Source organism: Phodopus roborovskii, unplaced genomic scaffold, assembly GCF_943737965.1.
Source record: "Phodopus roborovskii unplaced genomic scaffold, PHOROB, whole genome shotgun sequence".
NCBI lineage: Eukaryota > Metazoa > Chordata > Mammalia > Rodentia > Cricetidae > Phodopus > Phodopus roborovskii.
Window position 1 is genome coordinate 4771463 of NW_026126433.1, and position 17964 is coordinate 4789426.

General features: G+C 38.5%; 1 pseudogene; it reads right to left on the reverse strand.

Moving 5' to 3' along the window:
• Window positions 1-2529: 2529 nt before the first annotated feature.
• Window positions 2530-12407, reverse strand: LOC127223189 (60 kDa heat shock protein, mitochondrial-like; annotated as a pseudogene).
• Window positions 12408-17964: the final 5557 nt, after the last annotated feature.

Sequence of the window (17964 nt, forward strand, 5' to 3'; positions counted from 1 at the left end):
TCACTCCAATGATCAGTTCCAAGTTCTACAGGACATGCAGACACTTTCAGATTTTCTTTGGATGTTGTTCATATAGCCCATTTGCAAATTAAGTAATAGAGTTTTGAGATGCTAGAGTGATTGATTACAATAGACTATTGATTATATTTTCTTTCGGTATATAAAATTATTTTGAATATAACTAAATTTCATTTGAAAGAAATGAACAAAATTCAATGTCATGCAGATTATACTAATATGTATGCAATATAAATTTAATTATGTAAGGAAAGGATGATAAAGAGGTCCTGGCTAAGTCTGTAGCCACCAGGTCAAACTAGAACTGAGTAACAGCAACTCTCCTCTGTTGTTGGACCAACAGGCAGGGAAGAGCCCTGTGTTGAGTGCTTTATAGACTAGGCATTTCAGACTTGGGTCTGCCCAGTGCTCAGCCTGCCCAGAGGAGCAAGCCAGTAAATCTCACACTTACCAGGGCAATAATGGCTTTTCTGCTACTACTGTAAAATGGACCAGATGCTGGCTGTTGGCAAGGGCTCCAGACAAGAAGTGCTGTTATCAACAGAAAAGTACTTTAATATTTATGCTTTTGACCTTAAATAAAGTTTAGGTGACCACTTAAACATGGTTCATATTTGCTTTAACAGAGTATAGGCTTGTGGGCATTAAGGTACGCTAAATAAATATTTACACCCCTCCAGTCTTCAAACACTTTAAGTGGCCCTTGTGGTATAATGTAAACAATGTAGGCTCCTTCCCTTATAAGTTTAGACCCCAACATTGCCACTTTATGAACTTGAAAGTTATCGACATTTTTTAGCCTATTTTCCCATCTGAAGTGAAGATACTAATAGCACCTAATTCATAACTACACTGGATAGTTTTATGTCAACTTGACACAAGCTAAAGTCATCTCAGAGTAGGAAACCTCAGATAAGAAAATTCCTCCATAAAATCTGGTTATTGGCAGGCTTGTAAGGCATTCTTTTATTTAGTGATTAATGGGGGAGAGCCCAGTCCATGGGGAGTGATGGCATTCCTGGGCTGGTGGTCAAGGGTTCTATAAGAAAGCAGGCTGAGCAAGCCATGAGGGGCAAGCCAGTAAGCAGCACCCCTCCATGGTTTCTGCATCGGTTCCTGCTCTAGGTTCCTGTCCTGACTTCCCTTAGCAAGGGACTATAACTTGGGAATGTAGGCTAAAGTAAACTCTTTCCTTCCCATGTTGCTTTTGTCATGGTGCTTGATTATAGCAATAGAAACCCTCTGAGCCATTCAAAAAGTCCTTTTTAAAGCAAAATCAAGACTGTCACTAGAAAGGACTGTTCATATAATTTGGGCAATACATGATTACTTTGTAATATGGCCTTAATTAAAAATAAACAGGAAATAAGACTTTATTGGAAATATGTTTTTTTAAAGATTTATTTAATATCTATACAGTGTTCTGCTTGGATGTATACATGCACGCCAGAAGAACACATTATATCTCATTGTAGATGGGTGTAAGCTACCATGTGGTTGTTGGGAATTGAAATGAGGGCCTCTGGAAGAATAGCCAGTGCTCCTAACCTCTGAACCATCTCTTCAGCCCTGGAAATATCTTCTGGAGAGATTTGAGTATTTCTTGTATAGACTTATAAAAATGAATTAATTAACTTCTAACCTACCCTGAACAATGGCTCACTAGTTTCCTAAAATATTGTTTATTTATTTACGTGGGACTAACATGTTCAGCAAGTTGCTTTTATCATCATTAAAAAGTTTCTTAGAAGTCTTTATGGTTGTAACTTTAAACAAAATTTCCTTGCTCATCACATAATTGGATTCTACTTTGTGCACAGCTATTCTTATTTCCCACTGGAAGACTACTTCTGAACTGCTCACCTGGGGATCACTGACACTAAAATCCTGACTAAACAGAATAAATGATGGTAGAGATGCCTCAGTGATGTAAGTTGAATGTAGGACACTGGTACATACCTCTGGCACCCAGCATCAGGAATATACAAATGTCTTTATTCAAAAAATACAAAGTAGGTATGACGATGCCAGTAGTTATACATTGTCAACTGAAACTGGTAACTGATTGTTATAGTGGTCTGCCAGGCTTTTCTTCAGCCATTTTCTTCAAGTGACTTCTCTGAAGTTATTGGTAAAGAACCAGCCTTGAGCATCTTGTCATAGTTACTGATAATACCAAAGTAATGTTCTAGGAATTAGGATGAGCCACCTCTGACACCCCTCCCATTCTACCCACTGAGCTCATTATAGGGTTCTTCTCTTCCTAGGGAACACCTGTGATTATAGTTTCTATGATAGTGAACAGAGTAGCATCCAGTAAACCAATTCTCACAACCTTTGTTAGTTCAATGATTTCCTTTCCCACCATGTTCAAAAAAAAAAATCACCAAACATAACATCATAACTAACTTCAGAGGAACTTTGTAGAATTTTCTCAGCTGTCAAAGATGTTTCAACACCTATATTCTTAGTCATTGCAGGGATTTTGAGTGTTCCTTTAATACTTTTATTCTAATTTTTCTGATCTACATTAACAGGCTTTAGTGAATCCAAGACTGAGCAAAAGCTGATGAGACCAGCTTTTAGCCTATTCAAAAGCAGTGTACTTAGAGCTTCTCCATCAACATCTTTAGTGATTATGAGTAAAGGCTTCTGATTATCACTGGCAATTTCTAGAGGAGGTACAATGAACCAGATACTATACAATTTCTTTTCATGTAATTTAAGATCTTGCAATTCATATTTTGACCTTTTGGTGTGTTGATCCTTGATCACACTTCATGTCTTTAATAATTTCGAATTCTTCATTTAATGTTTTCCCCACCTCTCATTGTGACACCATTTCTTCCCATTTTTAATTACATCAGAAATGATGTTTCCATTTTGGCATCTTCACGTGCAGAAATCGTAGCAACTTGAGCAATTACTTCAAGGTTTGTCACAGGTTTAGACTGCTTTTTCAGTTCAGCAATTGCAGCACCAACAGCAACATTATGCCTCACCTGATTTCCAGCGTGTTGACATCTTTGCTGACCCTCTCAATGCCTTCCTTGGCCACAGAGCATGCCAGAACAGTAAGTAGCCTTGGCGGTGCCATCGCCAGCTTCTTCATTTGTGTTATTGGTTACACTTTGAACAAGTTAGCTCTAATACCTTTATATTCATCCTTTAAGTCAATTGACTTTGCAAAGGTCACACCACATTTTTTTTCTTGGGGATTTGTTTGGCTCTGTTTATAATCACCATTCTTCCTTTGGCCCCACTGTAACTAATGCAGTATTGGCTCAAAGGTCCAGCTCTTGAGCAATAAGGCTCAGGTATCCACACCAAAATTTCTATCTTGGGATAGGCCCAGAACACTGGTATCATCTGTAAAAGGACTACAACTAGATGAAGCATTTCTGCAGGGACCTGGATCCTGACCTGAATCCAGTTAGACTATCACAGTCAGTGAGAGGAGAAGTCTTTATTTTTAATTCTAACTTGATTGCATGATCTTGGCTACTTGAGGTAGCTCTCTGTTTAGATGCACGAGGCTCACAATCCCACATCAATTGAGAATTGATCCCTGTCTCAAGAAAGAAGCGTTTTAACCAGGCTTATAGAGATTGGTGCGTAACCTCGAGCCTATTCTTACAACTAGTAAGGCTGAAGAAGTTGCTCTGGTAAATAGCTTCTGGTGGTAGCATATCTTTCCTGTAGATAGATCTGTTTGATACACCAAATGAAAAGCCAAACCCATTAAGGATACATGTTTTCTTTCTAACAAAAACTGTTTTTAATTGAAATAGAATTACATCAGTTTCTCCAGCCACTCCCCGCTACCCTCCCTCAAACCCCTCTCATCGCCTCCACTCTGCAGTTAATAGTCACTTATTCTTATATATTTGTTATATACATACATATGTGTGTATATTTATATACACGCATATACAAATAAAGCCTATTTAATTTTTGCTATTTGTGTGTATATAGTTTCAAGATTGATAAATTCACATTGAACAACCAATAAGAGGGTTCATCCATAGGAGAGGCTAATTTTCCTTCTCTTATCAGTTAATAGATGCCTGTAGTTCTTTGTTTAGAAGTGGTACCCTGGGAAAATTTCTCCATACACATTGACATATCTATTGATATTACTATTGTTCTGGTCTTGTTTATGCAGCCATTTCTAGCAGAGACTGTTTCCCAGCAGGCTTCCTGGTATTCTGGTGCTGGAAATCTCTTTCCTTTCAAGATATTCCCTAAGATATAGATGTAGAAGCTGTAATGTAAATGCATCTGTTGGGGCTGGGCTCCACCTAACTGTTGATCTCTGTTTGATAATGTCCAACTGTCGTTTTTATGATGGTCTCCATTTGCTGTAAAGAGAGACTTCTTGAATGAGGGGTGGTAGCTAAACTTATCTGTGGGTCTAAGGATAAGATTTAGAAAGTAGTAAGGAATTATGCTGGTCTAGCAAATTGACAGTAGTAGATTCTTTTTTAAGGTCTATGACCTCACTAGTCCTGGGAAGTCAGTTAGGTTTTCAGTACCAGGCATGCTTTCCCTCCTGTTGAGTGGGTCTTAAATCCAGTTTAGATGGTTGTCAGGTGTCACTATCATGTGAATGCCACTTCTTGTACCTTCGCAAATGCCTTGTCATGGTGGCGGTGGCCATGGCATACAGGTTCTGTAGCTGTGTAGGACTGCCTAATTGTTCCCTCCCTTAGCAGCATGCATAATATTTTCTGGCACTATGGAAGCTAGACAACAGGAAAGAGGTTTTAAGTAAAGATCCAGCTTGACTCATCCAAGTTATGTGTCCTGAGTGTGTGTAGTTTCTTTAGCAATAGGCACACACCTTCAACCTCTGAGCAGCAAACAAGGGGCACATGATTAATCAATATTGCTTTAGGAGTTACTTGAACTACCTTGTCCAATCCTTTAAAAGGAGTTTTTTGTGTTTGGTACTAGGGATTTTGTTAATCTTTATTCTTTTGTGGGGAGCATGTCAGCCTAAGTGGCTTAACTACCTTTAAGACATATATGTATATATACATATAAGTATGTGTACGCATGTGTGTACACACATATGTGTGTATGTATACATATACACCAATGTATATTGTGAATACATTTAGGTAAATATAAAATAATATGATACTTTGAAACTTTATGAAACAACTTTAGTGTTATTTGGCCTTCCTTCTTCTGTATATTTCTTTAGGAACATAGATATATTTTTTCCTGTTTTTTTAGTTTAAAACACCATTAAGATATGTGTGAGTCAGACTAAAAAGAAACTGAGAGAAACAGGCTTTGCAAAGGCAAGATTTGATTCAACAGAGGCAGAACAAGGGAATCTGTGCCATGGCAAGCCTACAGGCTTACAGAAGGAAGTTGGGCTTTGAGAGGCAAAATTAGCAGGGTTATGTAAGGCTGTGAGGCAAAGAAAAAGCCTTGGTTACATAGTCTGTTTTGGGAGGCAATTCCAGTTCATTAGTGGAGAGTATGATATAAGTGCCTGTAAAATCTATCCAGTTGGTTGCCCATGTGACCCTGAGCAAGCTGAGGATTGCTGGAATCTTTTGGGAGAGTTTGGTACAGGCAACTATGAGCGAGGACCCTCCCTTCATGGCCTGCATCTGTTTAGCCAGATTTAACTAGAGCAACTCCATTTTGATTTTGACAACTTTCACAAAAGTAGGCATACACCCTTACTATCTAACAACAAAATAATAACACAGTTGTAAATCAAATCTGACCAAAGTATGAAATCTGTAAATGTAAATGAACAGCACTGATGCAATATGGCTATTTAGGGGCCTTGTTTGACTTGGGTACCACAAACTTGTATGTTGATTATTCATGCTAATTTCAGTAGTAAGAATGTTCAAGGTGTATGTGAGTGTGATATATGCATGTGATTCTCCTGGGTCTCTGTATTCTTTCTAGAGTGAAAGCTTTGTTTCTAAGCATAGAGTAGAAACCATGAGGTTTTTGCTAAGCATGGGTGTGACACTGAAGCATCAGGAGGTTAGAGTTCAGGTTATTTTCTAGAGGCAGAATGGTCCCAAACTCTTAACACATCCTTACATGGATTTGGAATATTTGTGTATGTGAGGCTCTTCTGGCAGTTTCCCCACCAATGGGAGCCCTACATCTTATCTAACATATGATTCTAATTTCTGTATAGAAGGATGGGTTGGAGTAGCTAGTAAGTAAAATAGGATAAGGATGTTTACCAGTGCCACCAATTTATTCATAAATCTTTGAAATTAAGTTCAATTCTATGGTTCAAATTTTGCCTTGTTTGATGTTGCATCATTGTACTTTTCCTTTTACTAGACACTTCTCTTGTTAAATTTCATTAGATTAGAACATTGTCAAACTCTCATCCAAACCTCCCATCTCATAATTGCTAAAAAAGGGTGTTGGTCTTGTATCTTTATGGATATTTAAAAAATTAAGTAATGACTCAGAAATTAAGTAACTGTACAGCTTTTTAATATCAATTTTGGCGTTGACATTGCCAACACATCAATTATTATTTGAAGAAGCATCAGCAGACAAATACTTTTAAAGAAGCCTAAATTGGATTAAAGGCCTCCCTTGGCATCTCTGTCCTCCCCTTTACTCTTCCTTTGCACTCTCACTCTCTTTCTCAAAAATGTGTCTCAAATAATTAGTTATTGTTTTGATGAACACTCGGGATAGCCAAAGTATCCTTGGTTTGAATGTCCCTTCTTTCCGAAAATATAAGAGAAGAAGTGCAAGTTATAATCTTAAAGGATAGCCACTGGCATCTTACAGAATTAACTCCTCCCATGCTAATCATTTGAAAACCAGTAACTATTGAGACTAAGGAATTTCAATGATGATCAGAGGAAGCAAAATCTTAAAATATAACTGGCAGTAAATTAGTAAATTTGAAATTGTTAACTGTTGCACCTTAAATTCTGGGGTCCCCCGTATTCAAATGGTGATGCCTAGCATCCATTATGATAGGTTCAAAAAGTGAGACCCAAAGCTCCTTTCAACTATTAGGGACCGAGCCTCTTGATGAAGATGCAGGATCCCCCTAGTTCTTCCTGGTGATCCTTTTTACCCTGCCCTTCTAAGCCAGTCCCTTGTGACTCAGCCAACTCGTAGAGCCTCTCTCTACTAGGACCCACAGCTATCACACTAGGCTAGTACTCAGAAGAGAGTATCACTAGGCCCTCATCAGAGAAGTTTCTGCAAAGAGAGACTCAGTTCCTAATGTCTTCTTGTTTTTATTATAGAATACAGAATTTTCAAATAATGTATTCTGATCACAGTTTCATCTTCCTCATCTCCTCCTAGATCCTCCCTGCCTCCCTACCAACCTAACACCATGCCTTTTTTTTCTCTTTAAAAACAGGCCAATACAACATAAAACTGAATGGAGAGAAGCTTAAGGCAATTTTTCTAAGATCAGGAACAAGACAAAGGCTGCCCACTCTCTCCATATCTTTTCAGTATTGTACTTGAAGTTCTAGCTAAAGCAATAAGACAACAAAAGGAGATTAAGGGGATACAAATCGGAAAGGAAGAAGTCAAACTGTCACTATTTGCAGATGATATGAGAGTTTATATAAGTGACTTGAAAAACTCTACCAGGGAACTCCTACAGCTGATAAACACCTTCAGTAAATCAACAGGATACAAGATTAACAACAACAACAGCAACAACAACAACAAAATTAGTAGCCCTGCTATATACAGATGAAAAAGGGACTGAGAAAGAAATCAGAGAAACGTCACCCTTTACAATAGCCACAAACAACATAAAGTATCTTGGGGGTAAAGTTTACCAAACAAGTGAAAGACCTGTATAGTAAGAACTTTGTGGCTTTAAAGAAAGAAATTAAAGAAGATTCCAGAAAATGGAAAGATCTCCCATGCTCTTGGATAGGTAGGCTATACATAATAAAAATGTCAATCTTTCCAAAAGCAATCTACAGATTCAATGCAATCCTCACCAAAATCCCAGCACAATTCTTCACTGACCTTGAAAGGATAATAATCAACTTTATATGGAAAAAGAAAAGACCCAGGATAGCCAAAACAACCCTGTACAATAAAGAAACTTAAGGAGGTACCCCAATCCCTAACTTCAAGCTCTACTATAGAGCTATAGTCCTGAAAGTATTGGCACAAAAATAGACAAGTAGACCAATGGAATGGAATTGAAAATCCTGATATTAATTCACACACCTACGAACACCTGATTTTTGACAGAACATGTAAAATGATACAATGGAAGGAGGAATGCATCTTCAACAAATGGTGCTGGCACAACCTGATGATGATGTGTAGAAGACTGCAGTTAAGATCCATGTCTATCACCGTGCACAAAACTTAAGTCCAGATGGATCAAAGACCTCAACATAAATCCAGCCACACTGAACGTCCTAGGAGAGAAAGTACGAGGTACCCTTGAACAAATTGGTATAGGAGACCGCTTCCTGAACATAACACCAGTAGCACAGACACTAAGATTGACAATTAATAAATGGGACCTCCTCAAACTGAGAAGCTTCTGTAAGATGAAGTACACAGTTGACAAGACCAAACGGCAGCCCACAGGCTGGGAAAAGATTTTCACCAATACTACATGTGACAAACAGCTGATCTCCAAAATATACAAAGAACTCAAGAAACTAGTCAACAAAACACCAAATAATCCTATTAAAAATGGGGTACAGAACTGAAGAAAGAATTCTCAATAGAGGAAATCAAAAAGGCTGAAAGACACTTAAGAAACTGCTCACCATCCTTAACCATCAGAGAAAGCAAATCAAAACAACTGCTGCCAACTAACAATTTGAGCTTCCGTGAATAGGCTACCATAAATGCCCTTCCCGGAGAGTGAGATCAACAACTAACTTATCCATGGAGCCCTCAACTAATGCCTGTTGGAAACAGGAGCAAACACCCATACATAAACACTGAGTCGAAGTAGAACCCAGATGCAGATGGAGAGGACAAGACCAGGCAGCAGAAACACATAGGGACAGCTTACCTGAACAAGGAGGAGCTAACGGGCCACCAGACTGATAGCTGGGAAGCCAGCATGGGACCTACTCAGGCCCCCCTGAATATGGGTCTCAGCCAGAAGGACTGAGCAGTCTAAGGGACCTCAGACAGTGGATCCAGGATATATCCCTGCTGCACAAATGGACTTTGTGAACACATCCCCCATGGATGGATAACTGCCATAATCAGAGACAGGAGAGAATCCCTAGTCCCTACTTCACATGACCTGTGAGATCTACTGGATGGCATTGCCCTACATATGGAATTGGGGTGGGGGGGATGGGAGGGGAGGGTGGTTAGAGTGCATGTGAGAGGGCAGAGAGGGTAAAAGGGAGGGAAGGAGGGAGGGAAGAAGGGAGGGAGGGAGGGAGAGAGGGAGGTAGAGGGAACTAGGACCGACATGTAAAATAATAAATAAAATTTAAAAAAATTGCTTTGACTCCAAAATTTAAGTTCAAGGACAAGTTACTGGGGAAAAGGATTTCTACTTTTGTTTCCACAGAAAATGAAAAGATGTGGATCCCTTCCAGACTAATGTGGTTTGATCAAGCCAGACCACCTGAAACAGAGTACCAGGTGATCCTACATTCAAAACAGCTGGACAAAGCAGCCTTACAGACTACAGCCAGGATTTCTGAATCTTCTTCGAATCCCCCATGACAGCGCCCCTTACCAGCAGGAAGTAGTTTGGAAAGAACGACGCCCAAATTCCCAAATATTGTCTATAAATGTTTGTTTTCATTTAAATGGACTTGGTTTTATATATATATATATATATATATATATATATATATATATATATATAAAACAACAACTCTGAGATACCATCTTACCTCCTGTCATAATGGCTAAAATTAGAAACACCAATGACAGAGGATGTGGAGAAAGGGGAACACTCCACCACTGCTGGTAAGAGTGCAAACTTGTACAACCATTTTGGAGATCAGTATGGCAGTTCCTCAGGAAAATGGGAATCAGTCTACCACAGGACCTAGCAATTCCACTCTTAGGCATATACCCAAATGATTCATATTCATGCAATAAAGATATCTGTTCATCTATGTTCATAGCAGCAAGAACCTGGAAGCAATCTAGATGCCCCTCAACTGAAGAATGGATAAAGAATATGTGGCACATTTACATACTGGAATACTACTCAGTGGGGGGGAAAATGGAATCTTGAAATTTGCAGGCAAATGGATAGAACTTGAAGAAACCATCCTTAGTGAGGTAAACCAGTCACAAAAAGAGGAACATGGTATGTATTCTCTCATATATGGATTTTAGACATAGAGCAAAGGATCATCAGCCTATAATTCACACTGTCAGAGAAAGTAGGATACAAGGAGGACCCTAAGAGATTTATACAAGGTCCAACACAGAAAGGGAAAGCAACAAGATCTCTTGAGCACATTGAGAGTGGATAGGCACCCACATTTTAAAAGGAACATTACTAAAACTGAAATCACACATAAAACCTCACACACTTATCGTGGGAGATTTCAACACTTCACTCTCAACACTAGACAGTACCACCAGACAGAAATTTAACAATGAAACAAAGGAACTGACAGAAGTTATGACCCAATTGGGTATAGCAGACCTTTATAGAACATTCCACCCAAACACAAAAGAATATATCTTCTTCTCCTCCTCCTCCTTCATCTTCTTCGCACTACCCGGAACATTCTCTAAAATACACCACATACTTAGCAATATAGCAAATCTCAATAGGTACAAAAAATTGGAATGATCACCTGTATCTTATTATATGACCATGCTATAAAGTTAGAGAGTTAGAATTCAACACAACACAAAACTGCAGAAACCCTACAAACCTATGAAAGTTGAACAATGCACAATTGTACCATTCCTGCATCAAAGAAGAAATAAATAAATTAATTAAAGACTTCCTAGAATTCAATGACAGTGAAGACACAATATACCCAAACTTAGGGGACACTTTGAAAGCACTACTAAGAGGAAAGTTCATTGCACTAAGTGCCCATATGAAGAAAACAGAGGATAGTCAAATTAGAGAATTAATAGCACAACTGAAAGCTCTAGAACCAAAAGAAGCAAATTCACCTTGGAGGAGTAGACAACAGGAAATAATCAAATTGAGGGCTGAAATCAATGAAGTAGAAACTAAGAAAACAATACAAAGAATCGATATAACAAAGAGTTGGTTCTCTGAGAAAATCAGCAAGATAGATAAACCTTTATCCAAACTGACGAAGAGTCAGAGAGAGAACATGCAAATTAACAAGATCAGAAATGAAAAGGGGGACATAACAATGGACACTGAGGAAATCCTGAGAATCATTAGGTCACACTTTGAAAACCTATACTCCAAAAAAAAAAAAAAAAAAAAAATCGAAAATACAATGGAAATGAACAATTTTCTGGATAGATATCACTTACCAAAATTAAATCAAGAACAGATATGCAATTTAAATAGACCTATAACCCCTAATGAAACAGATGCAGTCACCCAAAGTCTCCCCAAAAAAAGCTCAGGGCCAGATGGCTTAAGTGCAGAATTCTACTGGAAATTCAAAGAAGAGCTAATACCAATACTCTTCAAATTGTTCCACACAATAGAAGCAGAAGGTTCATTATTAAACTCTTTTTTCTGAGGCTACAATTACCTTAGTACCCAAGCCACACAAAGACAACTAAGAAAGATAACTACAGACCAATATTCCTCATGAACACTGATGCAAATATACTCAATAAAATACTGGCAAATCAAATCTAAGAACACATCAGAGAAATCATCTACCATGACCAAGTAGGCTTCATCCCAGGGATGGTTCAACACACGAAAATCCATCAATACAAACCACCACATATATAAATTGAAGAAGAAAAACCACATAATAATTTCATTAGATGCTGAAAAAGCCTTTGACAAAATCCAATACCCCTTCATGATAAAGGTCTTGGAGAGATCAGGGATAACAGGAACATACCTAAACATAACAAAAACAATATATTGTGAACCAACTGCCAACATGAAACTAAATTGAGAGAAACTCAATGTGATTACTTTAAAATCAAAAGAAATGTGAGTGATGAAAATCTGTTCATCTCTCTCAACATAAATTACTCTTTCCATACAGGGAAATGGTTTTGGGGCCATGGCTGCTTCCACAAAGCTCTGTGGGTACTTTGGGACTTTGAAGACCCTTTGAGACTCCTTTGAGCAACCCCCTATCCTTCCTTTTCATCATATTCTGTATTCTCTAAAGTACCTGCCTAACCAGTGACAATTTAATTGCTGGATTGCTGCTGATTTTCTCACTAAGGACCACAAGTTTCATGGAGTACAGTTTTAGGTTCATGTTAGTATAAAAGCTATGCTTATGTTTTAGTTCTATAAATGTAGAATAAATGAAAACATGTATCTTGGTTATAAGAACCTGAAATACGGATTTGACTATGTAATACAGGCAATGAGCAACTCTTATGGCTTAATAAATCACAATACATAATTAAGTGAAAACTAATAAGGTATAAATACCAGATATAAGTTTCTTTTTTCCTTTAAGGGTGAAGTACTTAAAATTAAATGGAAAAATTTCCATGTAAATGCCCCAAGGAGGTTTCTCTCTCTCTCTCTCTCTCTCTCTCTCTCTCTCTCTCTCTCTCTCTCTCTCTCTCCCTCTCTCTCTCTCTCTCTCTCTCTCTCTGTGTGTGTGTGTGTGTGTATTTATGTGTGTAGTTACTCACATTTTATAATTTTCAGGAATAGAATTTATGCATAGAGTGTCTTTTGGACTGTGTGGCCACCCTGATGATGTCCAGTTGAATATTTTTCTCTGGTAAGAGCTCTACTACACTTGAGATTCATTTTCTCAGCCTTTCCTTTCTGATCTGGGTGACAGTAAGAAAGTGTCAAGGAATTTGGAACCACCTTAGACATGGTTGTCAGTCCTTCAGATTTTTAAGCCACTTCCTCATGAAATCTTCTTAAATATGAACCTTTCTGTGTTCTGACAGAACAAGTCAACTCTCTCAGGAAGTCCCTTGGTCCTGACCTCAAAACCACTGACCAGACTTGGGTCATAAGGGCATAAGGGAAGGAGAGGCAGGAAACCTTGGCCTTCTCATCATGTCACTCATGTGTGGCCTTCTCTGATCCTGAGTGGGATCCCCAAGACAGAGAGCTTGGCTCTTGCTACAGATACCCTGAACAAAGCCTTTGCAACACATGGCTGTATGGCCAGGATATGAAACACTTCCTGGGTCTCAGATTAGGTGTTGGGGAAGAGGAAATCCCTCAAAAGCCTACATCTAAAGAGCAGAGCTGGGCTTGTAAGCCATAACTCAGCTGTGCAGACTTTTGAGTTTTCCTTCTGATGTTCACTAGATATTTTTTTCTTAAATAAATGACCATTCACCAGATGTTTTTTAAAACAATCAAAATAGCTTGTGCCCTGATTACTGACCCATATCCATTTTCTAAGATAAGTGTGTGTTAAGATGCAAATTTTGTGGTAATTTTTAGATAATGAATAGCTAATGAATGAATAAGTATATTCTTTCATTTATTGCCTTAAATGAAGGACTATAAATGGCTGCGGACTTTCTTTCACTTTAAAACCCTCTTACCCTACACCCCATTTTCCTTCCCTGGGAGTTCAGTCTCCAGCTGCTTTCACAGGGTCAAACCACCTGGACCCCTAAGAAAGCTGTGGTCCTCATCTGCAAAATGAGGTTTGCCATTTACTAAAATAATTTTTGAACGTTACCTGGTATGTAGAAGTCTGATGCCAGACCCCCTAATCCTTGCTGTGGTTTGAATAGGAACTGTTTCCCATGGGCTGGGTCCCAGGCTGGTGCTGCTGCTTTGGGAAGTTTGTAAAACTTCACAGGGGTCTCCATTCATACTGAGACACGATGCTTTTGTCTTTAAACTTGATCTCTGAGAACTGCACAATAGATATATCAAAAAAAAAAAAATACAGTGCCAACAAGATAGCTCAGCAAGTAAAAGTGCTTGCTATCAAGCCTAGTGACCTGAGTTTCCTCTCTGGAACCCACAGGATAGAAGGGCAGAAATGTCCTGCAAGTGTTCTCTGACATCCATATCCACACTGTGACACATGAACTCTGCCCCCTTCCCTAGTGAGATAAATTGAAAATGTAAAATAAAAATGTAAAGAGTGCTACAATGTCTTAAGTAAGCTGATGATTTTGCCTTTGGCTATATTCATAGAGCTCCTTGCTGCATGAGTCACAGGTTGGACAGATCTGTGGAACCTACTTGGAGGACATAGGTCACTGGGGATGGGCCTTGAGATGTACAGTTTTTGGCCTTCCTCCCACTTCCCCTTCAGCACCAGGTACTAAGGAGTCTCAGCTGCAGGCTTCTGCCTTTCTACCATGATGGACTGTAACCCTTTCAAATGTGAGCCAAGATGAATCCCTCCTCTTTAAGACATTTCTTGTCAAGTATTTGGTCACAGTGATGAGAAGCCAATAATAAAAGTCTCCCTTGATGCAGCCACAGTATTCCCTATTACAAAGTTTACTGCTCACCATGGACTTCTTTTTCCTATTCTTCCACCAAAAGTCTTCAGTTAAAACTCATGCTGTGTATATTTTGGAGACATCAGATAATTCAGCAATTTTTAAGAAGAAACAAGGTATGTAACCAATCAGTCAATAATTACCCAAAGTTTATTTATCCTTACCCATTTGTAAGGCTATCTTCATTGATGACACCAGAGTCTGGTTTTATTTAGGGGAGCTGCTATACTGTGATTGGTCTGTACAAAGGCCCATATGACAAGGATCAGAGGACAACTGCAGCCTGGCAGCCAGTCAGACACCCAGGGTCTCAGTGTGAGAATCAGAAAGCCACTGAATTCTTCTGATCACCAAGTGAGCTTGGAAACAGACTGTCAAGTCTCCTAGACTTAGGATGGCTGCACTCACAATGGCTGTTGTTTTTGGTAGTCAGTGGTACTGGTATCCTCAAAATATTGGAGCTTTGACTGAAACTGGGATGTTCTTTCATTGATAGCTTCTCCTGGGCTATCGTCAGGAGCTCTGACTCTACTACACGATACCAACTCTCACCTTCTCTCCATGACCCATTCACTCCTGGGGTTTCTACTGCAACTGAGGCTGCACCTTCAATGATGGCCTCTCAGGGTATCAAGTTTCAGCTTCTCTCCATGACTCCTTCATGCCTTCAAAACCAGCATGAGCTGTGAAACTTTTATACACTTCCAAGTTTGGCTGCCAGCACAAGTTACAATCTTGGTCTCTTCTGAACCATAGCTTGTTTATATTGACCGTGAGGAAACATCCCCGAATATTTCACCTCAGTGATACTGGTCTCCTCTTAATCACAGTTTATTCATCAGCCACGGAAGAAAAGTAGTGATTGCTTCTGCAAAGTGAAGATTTCACTTTAGTGGTTCTAATTTGATAGTCACAACCAATGTTTCCACTTTAGTGGACCAGAACCACAAGTTCTTAATTCAAATTATCACATAAATGCCCCTAATAGAGTCTTTGCTTCCCTCAGAAAATTCACAAACAGGACCTCCATCATCTACACATCTCTTAGCGTTATTTCCCAAGTCCCCACAACAGCATGTCAAGCTCTAAACACTTAATGACTTTTCTAGTTCAAAGTTCTAAACTCCTTCTAAACCTTCCCAGTGTATCATATAGCCTCCCATGAGTCTGGAACTAATTTCTGTCTTAGGTTTTCTATTGGTGTGATAAAATACCATGACCATAAGAAACTTGGAGAAAAAAAGGTTTATTTCAACTTATACTTCTAAATTATAGTTCACCATTGAAGGAAATCAGGGGAGAAACCTGGAGGCAGGAACTGATGCAGAGGCCATGCAGGGGTGCTGCTTACTGGTTTGCTTCTCATGGCTTGCTCAGCTTGCTTTCTCATAGCACTCAGGACCACCTGCCTAGGTGTGGCACTACCCACAGTGAGCTGGACCCTCCTATATCAATCATAACTAAAGAAAATTCCTCCACAGGCTTACCCTCAGGCCAGTCTGGTGGGGACATTTTCTCAGTTAAGATTCCTTCTCCCCAAATGATTCTAGCTTGTGTCAAACTGACAAACTAGCCAGAACACCCACCATGATCGTCTGTATCCTTGAGCTGAGTGCCTAAATAAACTTTTCCTTCATTAAGTTGCTTTGTTAGGTATTTTGTTGCATCAACATGAAAATTAACTAATTTTGACAACCTAAATCTCTAGATATCACCAAGAGATATCTGTTCCCCTAAGATTTAGAGATATTGATTTAAAATCATGACATGTAACTTCAATAAAATATATGTAGTTACTGATTCAGGTAGTCAAAGATTTAGGTGGAAAATAGGATTTCCCCCCAAAAAGTTATAATAAATTTAAAATATAATTATTATCAAGAATAATTAGTCTTGGAGGTTTTTGTGTTTAACAACAACCCCACCAGTGAACTCTGGAACATTTTGGTTTTGACATCAAAGTAGTAATGTAACTCAATCTCATACATAATGTATTTTGTATTCAAACTGTGCATTCATAAGCACATTTTAATGCATAATTAAGCTAAATTTCATTTGGTTTATTTTTTTCCCTAATTTTGCCCATCATCTACTCAGTTTCTGACTTGCATTTATGAATGCTTCAGTAACTCAATAATGAGGCAAGGAATCATTTTCATAAATTAAAGCAAAACACAACCAAAAAGTAAATGCCTTGCATGCCAAGGAGAAGGATGCATTATTCTTGACTTTCAGAAATGTTTGGTTTTCTATCTGATCGAGTGGTCATTTGAGAGGCCCCCTTCTGATCTTCTAGCTACAATTCATGATTTCACATTGAGATTGTAGCTGTCTGGACTGTAGGGTGGTAGACTGACAGTGTCAGTCTTTTTAGAAACACGTTGATGGGACTGCTTCTCTGGAGAACCCTGATAAAGAATGTATTAATGAACTGAGGGTGTTCTGGCCAGTAGATGTTTGATTCATTTGGAATATATTCCTTTAATATTAGCGTTTGCCTCTTTAAGAAATGAAAAGAAGTGTTGGTTCAGTGGTTACAAGTAATTGTCTTCCAGAGGACCCAAGTATGCTTCCCAGCAATGGCGTCATATGGCTTAGAACTGCCTGTAACTCCAGCTCCATGAAGCTCCAATGCCTCTAGCCTCCATGGTCACCAGCACTCACGTGAACCAGCACTCACATGTACACCCCCCCACAAATACATGCACATGCAAGCCAGACAGTGAGCAAAGGGTTCAAAGGAGGAAAGGGGAAAATAATGTAATTATATTTTAATTTCAAATTATGTAAACATTTAAAATAAATGGAAATAATACAACTTAGTAGTCTCTAAATTTAATTAAACTCTTATATGAAATGTATTAGAATTATATTTTAAAAATTAATTAAATGTTCAAGATATTTTGTGGATCAGTTTTATCACATTGAAATGTAACATCCTCATAGAAATTCATAGTTAAAAATCACCTTTATCTTAGAGCCTTAAGGAAACCTAACTTAAAAATGTTACATGAGAGGATTCTTAAACACCTTAACTCTAAACCTTGCTTTTTGTTCATCAGTATTTTGGTGTTGAAGTTTTCTGGTCAGTTAAAAAAATAACTGGAATTTCAATTTATTTCCATGTTTTATTAAATGTCAAGTGTGTGATAAAATATTCCTTTTTGAGCAAATTTCCATTCATTTCCCTAATATGTTCTATGAGGAAATGGAGTGCAACAATGGAATTTTACAGCTGTCCAGGCATTGCCTTGTCCTTTATCTGAGGCATTAATCACCTCAGTGGATAGATTTCTTTTCTTTCATCTAATCAGAGAAATAGGTTTCCAATAGGAAGCAAAAGAAAACACTGAGCCAAATAGGATA